At 40.8% G+C, this 15597-nt stretch overlaps 1 protein-coding gene across 1 annotated transcript in view; it reads right to left on the reverse strand.

Moving 5' to 3' along the window:
* The window catches only part of LOC136856910 (roundabout homolog 2), a 465398-nt gene that overhangs the window by 175215 nt on the left and 274586 nt on the right, over window positions 1-15597 (reverse strand). The window lies entirely within an intron of this gene.

The raw sequence follows: 15597 nt of genomic DNA on the forward strand, positions 1-15597 counted from the left end.
GGAAGGATTGGAAGGGATAGACAAGGAAGAGGGAAGGAAGCGGCCGTGGCCTGAAGTTAGGTACCATCCCGGCATTTGCCTGGAGGAGAAGTGGAAAACCAAAAAAAACCACTTCCAGAATGGCTGAGGTGGGAATCGAACCCACCTCTACTCAGTCGACCTCCCGAGGTTGAGTGGAACCCGTTCCACCCCTCGTACCACTTTGCAAATTTCTTGGCAGAGCTGGGAATCGAATTCGTGCCCACGGGGGTGATAGCTGATCACATAACCACTACACCACAGAGGCGGACGAATTAATTATCCAACCCTTAATTTATATTCCTATATATAAATATTTACCCCAATTTGTGCTCTTGAATTCCAAATTTATCATCAACATTCAAACGCTCTACTCAAGCTTCTTCCTCTACAACGTCATTCAATGCTATCTCCCAACACACCGTGGGCCGATGACCTTACATGTTAGGCCCCTTTAAAAAACAAACATCATCATCATCATCATCATCAGGAACACACCGCTCAGTCAAGCATCTCGTCTCATTACTCCCAAGCCTTCTTAGCCCAAAACTTAGTAACATTTTTATGGCACTACTCTTTTGTTGGAAATCACCCAGAACAAATCGTTATGCTTTCCTTTGGATATTTTTCCGTTCTCGAATGGAATCTATTCTATTTTTGTTCATCAGGACACAATAAAGACATGAAGGAACACGTTACATGAGTTCCCTAAAACAATGAATATAAACAGTTCAGTTCAGAAAGGACCCGAGTAACTTCTTTTATGAGTTTTAAGTTAACAGCAGTTTTGTGTTCTCCTGTTATAGGCTCAACATTTCAATGTGGAACAGACCCTGAGACATGACTTTCATTAATACCGAGGATGAATTGTATTTTAGGGGCCACCTGGCCGAGGCGGTAAAGGCGTTCTCGGTTCGCCCGGAAGGACGTGGGTTCGATTCCCCGTCAGGAAGAAACGAGATTTCCACTTCTACAGGTGCACATGGCCCTAAGGTTCACTAAGCCTACACCAAGGACCAGGTTAATTCCTGGGGACCAAGGTGGCCGGGCGTAGAGCTAACCACTCAACCCCATTAAGTGCCGAGGTTTCGGATAGTGGAAGCCTTTACCTTCCACCCCCCTCCCCCCCCAAGGGTCTTCATGGCCTGTATTGAGATGGCTTTGCTTTGCATTGTACTTTACTGGTTAACTTGTGCTCCTCGCCCGAAAAATAAAACAAAAATATCAGACAACTGAAAATTCTAGGAGGAATATAATACTGTATAATAAAATAATATTAAAATATAGGATTTTTATCCACTTTATTCAATACCCAGTGTTGTTAGCTCTAAAATTAATACACGGATAGCTTAATGCATAGACATGTTTTGATCCTTTGGACCATCATCAATACAATAAAAATGGTATAAAGTAATTAAAATATAAAGAAATTTGTGTGAATATTTTCGTTTTAGAGATTGTGAACTTCTTTTGTGGAAAAATTCTTTCGTGTTTTTCTTATGGTCTGCATCACAACACACTACTCCACGGACCATAAGATGAGACAACCTTCTCTCTTTTCACAATCTGAAGTCAATACCTAAATTCGCCACAACTTCTAATAGTTTTTTCTCCTTCTTATAGATTTCATTCCACGGAACCACAATTTTATAGCTCTTAGAAGATTAACATCCACAACATTAATTAATTTTGGTCCGATTTAACTATACTAAAACCAACAGGCACGTTAAGATTAAAAAAAATCAATTATTTATCTACAAAAATTAAGAACTTTATAACAATGTTTACATACATTGACAAGAAATACGCAAGAACTTGTCCAAAAAAGGAGATCGCAATGATAGGATGTAACTCTTAAAATAACCTTTTCACACTTTAATTGTTCTATAACATTTTTATTGCACTGACGATAATCCATAGGATTGAAATATGCTAACGCCTTAAACTATCCATGTGTTAATTGTAGAGTTAAAAATATTCTGTACTGAATAAAGTGGATACAAATCCTACATTTTAATTGTAATTTTTCATTACGGTCCAAAGATGATATTTATCATCTGTAATAATAAAATGGTATGGTCGACGTAAAGAAGGCGATGCAAGACCTGCCATATGAGTTCAGAAGCTTCTACGATGAGATGTGGCGTGCAAAGCAGAAGAGGTGTAAGTCCAAAATGGACACATTTGGAATAATTGTATATCTGTACACAACGTGAAGTCCTCATTCCATAGACAAAGTTAAGTAAGTCCATAGGTGTAATTGTGGATCATACTATAAGATTTGAAGTGGGAAATGAACACGATGCAGAGGTACACCAAATGAAGAGTATTTATGAACCCAAAGTAACGTTATTTAAATATCAATATAACTTGGAATCAATTGAGGTATTCTACTAGAAATTTGAAGTGCCATACCAAGAGGTTTTTTTTTTTTTTTGAAGATATTAGTAAGAGATTCGTCTTACCATCCTGTCTTAAGCAAGAAATTGTAGTGACAGTGCTCTAGAAATCCTGCCATATCTTAAATCACCGCAGCAATCTAAAAATTTGAGCTCGATTTGCTATAGCTGTTATATAAATTTCTATTAGTGAGAATACTGAGTCTTATGGAACTACTTTTGTTGAAAAGCAGTTTTGTAAAATGAAAATAAACTCCATATTTTGGATTAATTCCTGTGCGATTATTTTTAATGATTAGATTACACTACTTTGAAATTGTTTTTAACTGTCTTGCAATTATTGCTTCCTATTTAATGCACTTCCGCTCTAGAAAGCCAAAAATAACGGCCAAAAGGATTCGTCGTGCAGACCACATGACACCTCGTAATCTGCAGGCCTTGGGGCTGAGCAGAGGTCGCTTGGTAGGCCAAGGCCCTTCAAGGGCTCTAGTGCCATGGAGTTTGATTTAATGCACTTCCTTTGTATCCATCATTAAATTACCTTTTTATATTCCCTTGTAATATTTTCTTTTCATGTGATTATTTGTTGTATTTTAATAATAACAATAATGAAATAAAATTTCAACTCGCCTGTATCCTTGTAAACTGCAGAAATTACAGGGTACTTAATGACTTTAGCAATAAAGTATACATGTGGTACATTTCCGCAACATATTAAACAAGATAACTCCCATGTTACACAATACATTAGAAAATACGAAATAACGAACAACTTAATGTAAAAAGTGGTAGGTACACAAACTCTAATCAACAGCACATCTAAGAGAATATGTGCATTTGGCGCACGCCCAGCCGGTAGCACTGCCTGATATTTCCACGCAACAGTACTTAGCGTCAAAGCCAGCTGACAGAACGCCGGATGTACACAGACCGTGGTTATTGCATTAGCTGCCAACAATTAAATTTCAAACGGGTTACACAGCGTAACTGTATACCATACATTTCACAACTGAAAAGTGTATCTCAGATGGTTGACCAGTCTGATACGAAAAACTTGTTTAATTTATTATACAAGACTCTCAACATTTCTCAATGCATTTAAGATCATGAATATGAAAATTTCAAGAGTACTACAATGTATTGCAGTAATATTTGACTGCAGTTATTCATGAGTTCATTCACATTTTGACTGACAGAAAATAATACTTCCTTCATATTTGATTCCAATAAAGTAAAGTAAACTCGTGTCCTCATCCTGAGGTGGTGCAGCTCTTTTTAGGCACACCCCCATTGGAGGTGAGCTGCATGTACCATTTCAACCACATACCAGCCCTCATGCCATTCTTAAATTTCTGACAGTACCGGGAATCGAACCCGGGCCCCCGAGGACGGCAGCTAATAACACGAATCGTTACGCTACGGAGGCGGACATACCAATTAAAATATACGTATTTTGTAGCTACTGTATGAAAGTGTTTTGCGACGTTCTATATCCTTAGATATCAGAAAATATCAGTCTGATTTTTCAAGGCGGCAAAAAATGTCACTTTCTCCACACTACGATGAGTCTCAGACATACTTGAAGGTCAAATAAATAAATAAATAAATAAATAAATAAATAAATAAATAAATAAATAAATAAATAAATAAATTAGCGTGATTAGCTGCCACCCCCGGAGGTCCGGGTTCGATTCCCGGCTCTGCCACGAAATTTGAAAAGTGGTATGAGGGCTGGAACGGGGTCCGCTCAGCCTCGGGAGGTCAACTGAGTAGAGGTGGGTTCGATTCCCACATCAGCCATCCTGAAGGTGGTTTTCCGTGGTTTCCCTATTCTCCTCCAGGCGAATGCCGGGATGGTACCTAACTTAAGGCCACGGCCGCTTCCTTCCCTCCTCCTTGCCTATCCCTTCCAATCTTCCCATCCCTCCGCAAGGCCCCTGTCCAGCTTAGCAGGTGAGGCCGCCTGGGAGAGGTACTGGTCATTCTCCCCAGTTGTATCCCCCGACCAAGAGTCTGAAGCTCCAGGACACTGCCCTTGAGGCGGTAGAGGTGGGATCCCTCGTTGAGTCCGAGGGAAAAGCCGAACCTGGAGGGTAAACAGATGATGATGATGATGATTTAACGTCCTACCATTTTTACGGGTTTCACAGTTACCGATAAACAGCTCGTTCTACAGGAGTATTCCAGTACCTTCAAAAACCACTGAACTGACTGTCTGGGATTGAAGTAGGAAAGCTGGGCTTCTACAATAAACAGGCTTCCACCATCTGAGCTACTCAGTCCCAGTGCTGCCAACTAGTAATGTATTTCCCCGTCGTACCATCACTCGAAAATCCGCCAAAAACCATCAAAATAAAAATAATAAGGTTACCTACCCAGTATTTATGGCATAAATAAAAAAGAAAATGTATAAATATTTACTTACAGACATTGATTAAAACAATAATTAATCTACATTACCATCTGCCTATAATTCTGAAGCTATGGGGGTGGATAGGCTACCAACGTGCCAATTTGCTTGAGAATATTTCGTGGTTGCGTATATTCTTAAAACTGGCACGCACAGTGAGAACTGAGTTCATCATCTTGGTTTTAAGCTCGTTTTTGAGGGAGATTTTCACATTATTGAGCATACTGAAGGCGATATAATTCGTAAAAATTTCCGTCGGAAAATCCGTCGTCTGTCCATCCATATTTTCCCCGTCAACTATGTTGAAATTCCGTCACTTTTGACGGAAATTCCGTCAAGTTGGCAACGCTGCACAGTCCAGCTTACTCACGGCAAGACAGCCCAATTTAACAAATTTTCACCACACTCAAGATAAATTGAACGTTATTTTAGATTATTTATGAATTTGTTTCTATTGGCTTTACGTCGCACCGACACAGATATGTCTTATGGCGACGATGGGATAGGAAAGGCCTAGGAATGGGAAGGAAGCGGCCGTGGCCTTAATTAAGGTACAGCCCCAGCATTTACCTAGTGTGAAAATGGGAAACCACGGAAAACCATCTTCAGGGCTGCCGACAGTGGAGTTCGAACCCACTATCTCCCGATTACTGGATACTGGCCGCACTTCAGCGACTGCAGCTATCGAGCTCGGTTTTATGAATTATTGTGACATTGCACTAAGATATAAGCCTTTCATTCGAATTCGCAGAATTACTCCGGAATACGCTTTTTGAACGCGGAGATATATGATACTCTGCCGACAGTAGTTTACAGTCAACTGGTTGATGATCGTAGCACAACTGCTAGGCTTCAGTCTTCCAAATTATAGGCACAGAGAGGAAATGTCACTTATACGAATTGCTTACTACAGGATAATTCACCCAATTACTCTAATTCACTCACTTAGATGCAGAAAACGTCAAATGATAAATGAATTACTACTCATGGTCAGTGGAGTTTAAAATGACCAGGTGAAATCCCATGCGACCTAATCTTTACATCTGCGGGACGACGGCGTAGGGAAAGGGTGAGGGTGCTTTCTGATCACGCGAAGCTTAATGTAGATGGTTGTGGAAGGTAAGGGAAAAGTCTGAATACAGTGGAGCAGAGGCTGGTTAGTTAATTCAAAAATATAACTGTGATTACTTCCTAATATTTCCTATTTAACCTTTCTTTACGAAAGCGGTCAGAAGTTCCTAAACTTACCATACAAAACGACGGAAATGATATATTTACACAACACTCATCGTCACAAATTCGGAAACAACAGTGAACCGGATATATGAGCATTAGATGGTTGGTCATGCTGACAAGTAACTATCTGGCACCGTTGTAATTTTATCAGCTGCTGAAGTTAGCCAATCCGATCGCTTAGCGGGAGACTTTAGATGATCTTTACTAAATCTGCACGTGTCTTATGACCGGCTTGAGAGAGCCAATAGAAGAAATAAACTTCTCCAGGGGACCTCCCTGGTAGATAGGCTTGCCCCATAGCAAGAACGCTACGGTGGCATTGGCTGAAACCCACGGTGTGCTAGTGTTTGATGCTCATTTCTCAAGCCCAACCAACCCATGTGCAGAGTTAACTACAGTGCTTCGTAAAGTCCATTTCAATTCGCCCGCGAAGCGATCTGATTGGCTAACTTCAACAGCTGATAAAATGACAACGGCGCGAGATACAGAAGTAATATTTTCAAATTACTTATCAGTATTACCCACGCTCTAAACCTCCTATATTCGGATCACGTTGTTTCCGACAGTCATATATGTGGAATAATTTTCTTTGGGATAATCACATAAAAGTGGTAAGTAAAAGTTACAGATTTCTTCATATAGATATCGGAGAATTCAGTTTTCTTGCAAGGATGTACACGAAAGGGCGTATATGTCACTGGTAAGACCCCAATTAGAGTATGGTTCCAATGTATGGTACCCACACCAGGACAACATGATACAAGAACAGGGAAAGAACCAAAGGAAAGAAACACGATTTGTTCTGGGTGATATCTGACAAATGAGTAATGTTAAGAAACGTGTCGCAATATTTGGGCTGGGAAGACTTGAGAGTACGGAGATGAACTCTTTGGCTAAGAGGGATGTTCCGAGAGAGATGGTGTCGAATGACTTTAGTGGAATAATAAGGTTTAGTGTCGGTTTGTTTATTTACAATTTGCTTTACGTAGCACCAACACAGATAGGTTTTATGGCGACGATGAGATAGGAATGGGCTAGGATTGGGAAGGAAGCGACCGTGGCCTTAATTTAATACTGGATACTGGCCGCACTTATGCGACTGCAGCTATCGAGCTTGGTGGGTACAATAATGAACTGTACACCATTTGTAAAAATCCACCTATTAGACGAAGAGTGAAATCAGCCCGACTGAGGTGGCCCAGGCACGTAGCACGGAAGTGCCTAAAATGATATTAAATAGAAATCCAGGGGGACAGAGAGGACGAGGTCGACCAAGAATCAGATGGATGGACGGAGCCATTGAATGTCTTCGGGAAATGGGCTATAGAGATTGGAAAGCTTTAGCATTGGATCGAGATAAATGGTGGAAGACTGTTAAAGAGGCCAATGTTTACAATAAACTGTAGAGTCATAGAAGAAAAATAATAAAACAACAATTACTACTCTAGTATATTATACACTGGCAGTACAAAGTCGTTTTCGGATGAATCTTCGGCAATATCTAATATTATATACTTCTATTATTAATAATACTTTAGACCAATAATTGTAGCGCCGAGCTCGATAGCTGCAGTCGCTTAAGTGTGGGTATTATCCAGTATTCGGAAGATAGTGGGTTCGAACCCCACTGTCGGCAGGCCTGAAGATGGTTTTCCGTGGTTTCCCATTTCACACCAGGCAAATGCTGGGGCTGTAAAGTAAGGGCACGACTGCTTCCTTCCCATTCCTAACCATTTCCTGTCCCATCGTCGCCATAAGACCTATCTGTGTCGGTGCGACGTAAAGCCCCTAACAAAGAAAAGTGTATTAATTGAAAAAGTAAATTGTAGTCCTTTTTTTAATAGTAAATAAATATAGCATAAGTAACATTTGATCCACCATATATTATTTTAATAATCATCTCAAAATGCAACGTAAAGCTACTTGCAAAAAAAAATTGTACCCCTTCAGTCTTCTCTGAGTGCCCCCAGGCGTACCCTTGAGAAACCCTACTCTTCGAGCGAGTACTGCACATCTTGGTCCCAAGAATGATTTGATACTTGTCATTGACACGCTATTTTCTTCCAAGCTTATGAGTTTCGTTTTGCGGTGCGCTGTTAACGACCGACTAATCTCGAGTCTATTTCCAAGGCTAGAGATATGAGCCTTTTACATGTGTAATCGTGAGATTAAAATTGGAACTACACATAGCGAGGAAGCTGACTCCGCTAGTTCACTTAGTAACTTTATGGTTAATGTGAGAAAGGTGAGAAGATGTAATATTTTACAGTTAAGTTTTGATGATCAACATCAGGAAGACTGAATTCATGACCAATATCAAGGAAGTCTCTTCCACAATACTACTAGAAGATACCACTATCAGAAAGGTGCCGCCGGTCAAGTACCTATGAGAGTGGATCTCTGCAAACCGGGTTGAGAACCTAGCCATAAACACCGGGTGCACCAAGTATGAGAGGGCCTATCACTTCTGCAGAAGCATATACCCATCAAAGTACCTCTCCAAGAACCTTAAACTCTGGTACTATAATGGGGTAGTAAAACCATATTTTCTCTACGCCTCTGAATGTCTCGTGATGACCAGGAAATGCCATCTCAGAAAAATAGAACTCAAAGAACGGAAGATCCTGATGAGAACACTGGGACCCAAGAGAGATGAGGGAGGCACCTACAGAATTCGGCACAACGAGCTAAACAAACATCAGAAAGACATCGTTACTTCTATAAGAAAAGGGCGCCTGGTATTCTATAGGCACCTAACCCGCATGAAACCCTGCAGGGTTACCAACAGGATCTTCGCTGTGGCAGGTAGAGGGAAGGCATCCAGGAACCGGTGGATCTCTTCGGTCAAGTCGGGTCTGAAACAACTGGGGATCCCGCATCAGCCCATACAAGGAGCGGCTCATCTACTTTGACATCTAACAAAGAAATTGGTGGTAATATTTGCAACAAGTGGTAGCCCAAGCGAAAACGTTTCACCGACCAGAACGTACAGTACAATACGTAGTGTATAAAAAGTAAGCACGAGAACTGTTAAGACACTGACTGGGTGATGAGACAGTAAATCCCATTCTTGAAAACGCTGGTGGGCTGAAAGCGGAACCTGGTGTGTACCCAGTCACACACGACGTCATCCTATGGAAGCCGACGTCCACGACTGTGTTTCTTCAGTCCCTAAAGGTGTCGGCTTTAGGGAGGTTGTTTTTATTTTATTTTATTTTATTTATTTTAATGAAAAGCATGAAACAGAGAACATTTCTCCAATTACAGTATACTTTATAAATGTAAAATATTGCAGCACATACACTAAATGATGAGTCCGAGTCCTTGACTGAATGGACAGCGTTGAGGGTCCCGGGGTCGATTGCCAGCTGGGTCGGGGATTTTAATCACATCTGATTAATTCTTCCGGCTCGGCGAAGGGGTTTTTGTGCTTGTCCCAACACCTTCCTCTTCGTATTCAGAAAACAAACTACACTGCCAACTACCACAGAAACACGAAATACTTATCACTCCATATGGGTTTGGCGTCAGGAAGGGCATTCGGCCGTAAAACAAGGACAAATCCAAATGTGCTACACAGTTCGCACCCGCGACCCTAAAGTGAACGATAAGCGGAAGAAGAAGTAGGAGAAGAAGAACACGAAAATAATAATAAGAAGAACATGCACTAAATAATGATGAACATGATAATGAGATTTGGTTAATGGTAGTCAGAAATGAGCATAATGATGACAAGGATGGTAACAACATCGTGTAATAATCATTACTAACCGGCTAAATGGTTAGTGTGCTGAACCAATTCTTCATCATCACTTAGCATTTCTCCAAACACTTCAAAAATATCTTCGGGATTCATTCATTCTGGCATGTTGTATGGTTATGTATTCTTAAACTTCAGTTTAAACGGTAGATGAGTGGCAGTAAAATTAATCTCTATTTAAACTTAAGATTGAGTTTTATAATACGCGAAACCGAAGTTTAAACTGAATACCGGCCCTGTGAGGTATATTCCAAGCTGTCAGTGGAGAGATAACATGGAATGACATCAGTAGGCGAATAAGATTGCGTTTTTTTTTCCAAACGCAGAAAAGACCACAATATGTAATTAAACCTGCAAAAAAATGAAATGGCGAAACCTATGGCTTTTAGTGCCGGGAGTGGCCGAGGACATTTTCGGCTCGCCAAGTGCAGGTCTTTCGATGTGACGGCCGTAGGTGAGCTGCGCGTCGTGATGAGGATGAAATGATGATGAAGGCAACACATACACCCAGCCCCCGTGCCAGCGAAATTAACCAATGATGAAATTCCCGTCTCTGCCGGGAATCAAACCCGGGACCCCAGTGACCAAAGGCCTGCACACTAACCATGTACCCATGGAGCCGGACATTAAAGCTGGAATTCAAGAGAGAACAAACTGGGGGGAAATATTCGTTTGTAGGGAACAGGGATTGGAATAATATACCAAGGAAGCTGTTCTATACATTCAAATTCTGTGAAATTATTTAGGAAAAGATTAGGCGAACAACAGATAAGAAATATGCAACCTGGGCGACTGCCCTAAATGGAGATCAGTGATTATTGATTGGTATGAAGAACGAGTATTTAAACAACACACTACTATAGTCGCGCTAAGTCAAAGATATAAAATAGATAAGTTTTTGTTTATTTCAATTTCCTACAGAGAACTTCGGCGGAATAGAAACAGCCTGTTGGTTTTTACCGCAATGCCAAGTGCATTTACAGAACGTTAACCAACTGGAAAGCAAGGAAGGGAAGTCTACCCTAGTTGATGGGGAGGGGACAAGGACATTAGCATACAGCCCCTTCAGTTCTTGAAGGCACGAAACCAGCCAGAAAAGTGTGGTTGGTAACGACAGTCAATTTTCTAGTGAGACAAATGTTTCTATCATCACAAGCTACGACTTTATTTGAAAGGTGAGCGCGAGACAAGTCGTACCACCATCATAAATAGCACCTTAATATTTTGGGGATATTTACTCCCTATTCATCTTCTCTGTATCTGAAGACTGGCCTGTCAAACTACGTATCACAACTGACCATGATGAACTCTCTTCTTCCAATTACCTTAATTAGTCTTCAAATGTTGCCAAGAATACTACTGGCCGTGATGTGCCAAGTCCCTAGCATGAACCAGCAAGAACAAAAAGTGACAGCGATGACAAGTAAAAGGGATGTTATCACGTAATAATATCTTGGGCTACTTACAAATGCATTATTTTTCTTGAGAAAGTAATAAGGATCGTGTGATCAGACGACGAATCCCATCGTCATTAATGCACTTGAAAATGGTTACTATCTTTCGATTGAGATGGCTTCTCAACTGAAATATATTCCAGATCCTTGAACGAGTCTCATATTAAGAGTAGAGTAAGTTACCGAACACTAGACCACTCAGACAACAGCTTGCGGTGCTAAGCCTTTGATCAATGTCACAAACACATGCGCCATTCCATCAATGATTTTTCATTCTGCTAGTCCTTTAACGTCCCATCAACTTAGATAAGCTACCATCGAGGCAGTAAGAATCTAACCATCAATATTTCTCTACACAGACTTCGTCTTTCACAGATTCTATCTCAATAAATTGAACCTTTAAATACTACAGCGGACTCATACCCTTGTCGATGTTGTTCCAGCTAGTATTGGTCTTCACGGATGATGCTTCACCAAGCGGACGCTTCAGATTAGCCTTTGAAATGCTCTTGTTTCGTTTTACTTCGATTAAGAATAAATCATTTTGTTTGAAAGACGAGTTTTAGACTCACGGGCGACATGGCTAGTCCTTTGACGATATGACGAGAAAGCACTGGGCCAGGGAACGAAGTTGTCATGGCCTTATCAATCAATCAATCAATCAATCAATCAATCAATCAATCAATCAATCAATCAATCAATCAATCAATCAATCAATCAATCACTACTGATCTGCATTTAGGTCAGTCGCCCAGGTGGCAGATTCCCTATCTGTTATTTTCCTAGCCTTTTCTTAAATGATTGCAAAGAAATTGGAAATTTATTGAACATCTCCCTTGGTAAGTTATTCCAATCCGTAACTTCCCTTCCTATTAACGAATATTTGCCTAAATTTGCCCACTTCAATTCCAAATTTATCTTCGTATTGTGATCTTTCCTACTTTTAAGGACACCACTCAAACTTATTCGTCTACTAACGTCATTCCACGCCATCTCTCCACTGACAGTCCGGAACATGCCACTAGGGTCGAGCAGCTCGTCTCCTTTCCCCAAAGTCTTCCCAGCCCAAACTTTGCAACATTTTTGTAACGCTATTCTTTTGTCGGAAATCATCCAGAACAAATCGAGCTGCTTTTCTTTGGATTTTTTCCAGTTCTTGAATCGAGTAATCCTGGTGAGGGTCTTGCCACAAACTTATAGGCTTATAGGCTTATAGGGCCTCTCCTTTACATCCTTACTACAATCCCTAAATACCCTCACAACCATGTGCAGATATCTGTATCCTTTATTTACAATCCCATTTACGTGATTACCCCAATGAAGATAGTTCCTAATATTAAAACCTAGGTACTTACAATGATCCCCAAAAGGAACTTTCACCCCATCAACGCAGTAATTAAAACTGAGATGACGTTTCCTTAATTAAGGTAGGTACATCTCCATCATTTGCCTGGTTTGAAAATAGGACACAAATTCTTTGAGCTCACAATATCCAGAACACAGACTTACAGCTACGTAACCCATACTGCGCTTGGTCTCTCGCTTTTCATTAGGAAGCAAAGATGGGTGCAGGTGGTGAACGTAAGGCAGCACACCCCGAAACACAGCTCTGAATGTCTGAACGATACTGCGTGGGTTTCCCGCATTTACTCCAGTAACAGAAACTTGAGAACTACGGCTTTTGCGAATCTTTAATTCAACACATTCTGTCTTCAGAAATTAAAACTTTAAACATGACAGTGTAGGTACTCCTTGGAGTATTAATTTATAGAAGAGGATAAACTCACGATCTTTCGAAGTTGCAATTTCTCTAAAAACCTGAGTTCGAGTCTCAGTGTGGACTCAGAAGAGACATTCACTCATTGGCGAAGTTAATTATGTCTTCCGAGTGCATTAGTGTACCGATTATTAGTTCTTAGATGGTTAAAAAGACTATAAACAAACGTTTTCCCACATTATTGGAACATCAAATCTACCAGAGAGGTTGTTGTTGTTGTTGTTGTTGTTGTATGCAATTAGCTACACTGTACAGGCCGTGTAGTTTCTAGAGACAGTGGGTTCAACCCCACTTGAAGATGGTTTCCCGTACTTTCCTATCTTAACAAACGAACGAATTGGCCGTGTGGTTAGGGCCGCATAGCTGTGAGCTTGCTTTCGGAAAATGGTGGGCTCCAATCCCACCGTCGACAGCCCTGCACATGGTTTTGCGTTGTTTTCTATTTTCACACTAAGCAAATGCTGGGATTATACTTTAATTAAGTAAGGCCACGCCACTTCCTTCCCATTCCTAGACCTTTCCCATCCTTTTGTCGCCTAAAACCTCCAATGTGTTAGTGCGACGTTAAACTACTAACAACCAAAAATTTTCGCACCAGGAAATACTTACTCTATACCTTATGTAAGTCACACGCCACTTTCTTCTCTTGCATTACTCTTTCCAAACCTACAGTCGCCGAAATCCTACACGAGTTAAACACACAGAAAATGGTAAATTATCCTCTCCGTTCTAACTTTGCGTCACTCCGCTAAATATATGCGCCTCAAAAGAACGTCAATCACAAATGAGATCCTAGTAAAATACAATTACTATACATATGAGAAATGTAAAAATTCCCTTAGGATTGTTTGCAATTGCCAGCTTCAAACTCACCGTCCCCTTCACCCTCCACGAGAAGCAAGTACTGATACACGATAAATAACAAGCATAATTAGATTCAAAATAAACTGCCTCAATTGTAGTGAATAAATTTCGTCCCAGAACACGCAACCGTCAAGCGAGAGAGACTGATGCGAACTGGAAGGAACTTTGTTGTTCTGTACGAAGTGTTCGGATGTTTAATCGTTTATGACAGAAGGAAGAATGTACGCCTCCAGAGAGTCACGATCGATTTCGTGACAGTGCTTTGATGACCCATGTGTCCTTGTTTAATATGCATGCTATGCATACATTACCGTAGCCTTTCGAAGGTGAAACAAGTTTTCTTTTTTGATGGGAAATGGATCAACCAGGGCAACATTCTTTCTTCGGTACGCTGCATAACATGAAGGGACTTTTAATAGCTGTGTGGAAGAATATAAGAGACTTGAGAGAAAATAGGAAATTCCATACCTTCCATCATAACGGAGAAATAATAAGCAACATCTTCCTAAGAAGTAACAAGTGTAGTCTAACGTTTTTCATTCTGTTAATTTTGTGGGGAAACGCTCGAGTCTGCACATGTAGCCAAAAGTCGGTATCATCGTACTGGGTTAAAGGTTTATAATGGAATGGAATAGTTTTAAAGGGACCTTCTCGGCTTATCAAGACAGATCAAGATCATACATGGAGTAGATTCGTTGCCATAGAATCTACGCCCATATCCAGGCTTTAGCAGACGTGGCTTAATTTTCTTGATTCAGGGATTCCACGTAGAGGACCCACTGAATAATTCTTTGATGGAGAGCATGCTGTTTCGCAGGCTCTCGGTCTTGTTAAGTGAGGTTCGTTGAAATGATGGAGACGTCCATCAACAGGGACCGTCAAGAAGAACTGATCACAGTAAACAGTTACAGTACTTAAGCGTGACGGTTCAGCCCCACGCAATCACGTTCCCCCCTAACGTGAAGAAGAGAATGTCAGTAGCGTTGCTAGAAAACAAACGATATTCAGCACATTTTCCTATTTATCTCTGAGGATTGAAATAGATCTACTTACGATTAAAGTACAACCGGTGATTACCTATGGCCTTCAGCTCATATGGGAACACCAGAAGTATAAATAAACTCTGCTTTAGAATCAACAGCAAAAGCCGCCCCATGGAGAAAAGGCCAAGAAGAAGAATAAAAAGAAGCCAAGGTTGTAGTGAGTGTCGTTTCTACCTGCGATATACCCATGGCTAACTAGTTAGCATGCAGGCCTTTTATCCAGGGCGTCCCAGGTTTGATTCCGAACCGTGTCGGCGATTTTAAATTTCATTGATTAATTCAAGGCAATATTTCTGAAACGGGCGCTGTAGATATCCAACCGTACACTATGTAGATTAGTGTAAGAGTTATGCTTTTGGAATACCTGTGTATCCAGCTACCACTCCAACCAGACACCTTCATCAAGAACGTCTGCGTGATCGTTACCTGTAAAAGATAAATATTTGGAGGGACTCCTTACGCCACCGATGCCATGAACGGAAAGAAACGGACAGAAGCCAATTACGAATTACGACAACACGTTACAAAATATCGTCGCTGTTACAACAAAACCTCGTATCTCCCAATTCCTATCCATTGGTCACGCCTCCCAGCAACATATCGTCGCTTCACCGGTAAAAGGTTGTAATCCACAAA

This window comes from Anabrus simplex, chromosome 1 (genome assembly GCF_040414725.1).
Source record: "Anabrus simplex isolate iqAnaSimp1 chromosome 1, ASM4041472v1, whole genome shotgun sequence".
NCBI classification, from domain to species: Eukaryota; Metazoa; Arthropoda; class Insecta; order Orthoptera; family Tettigoniidae; genus Anabrus; species Anabrus simplex.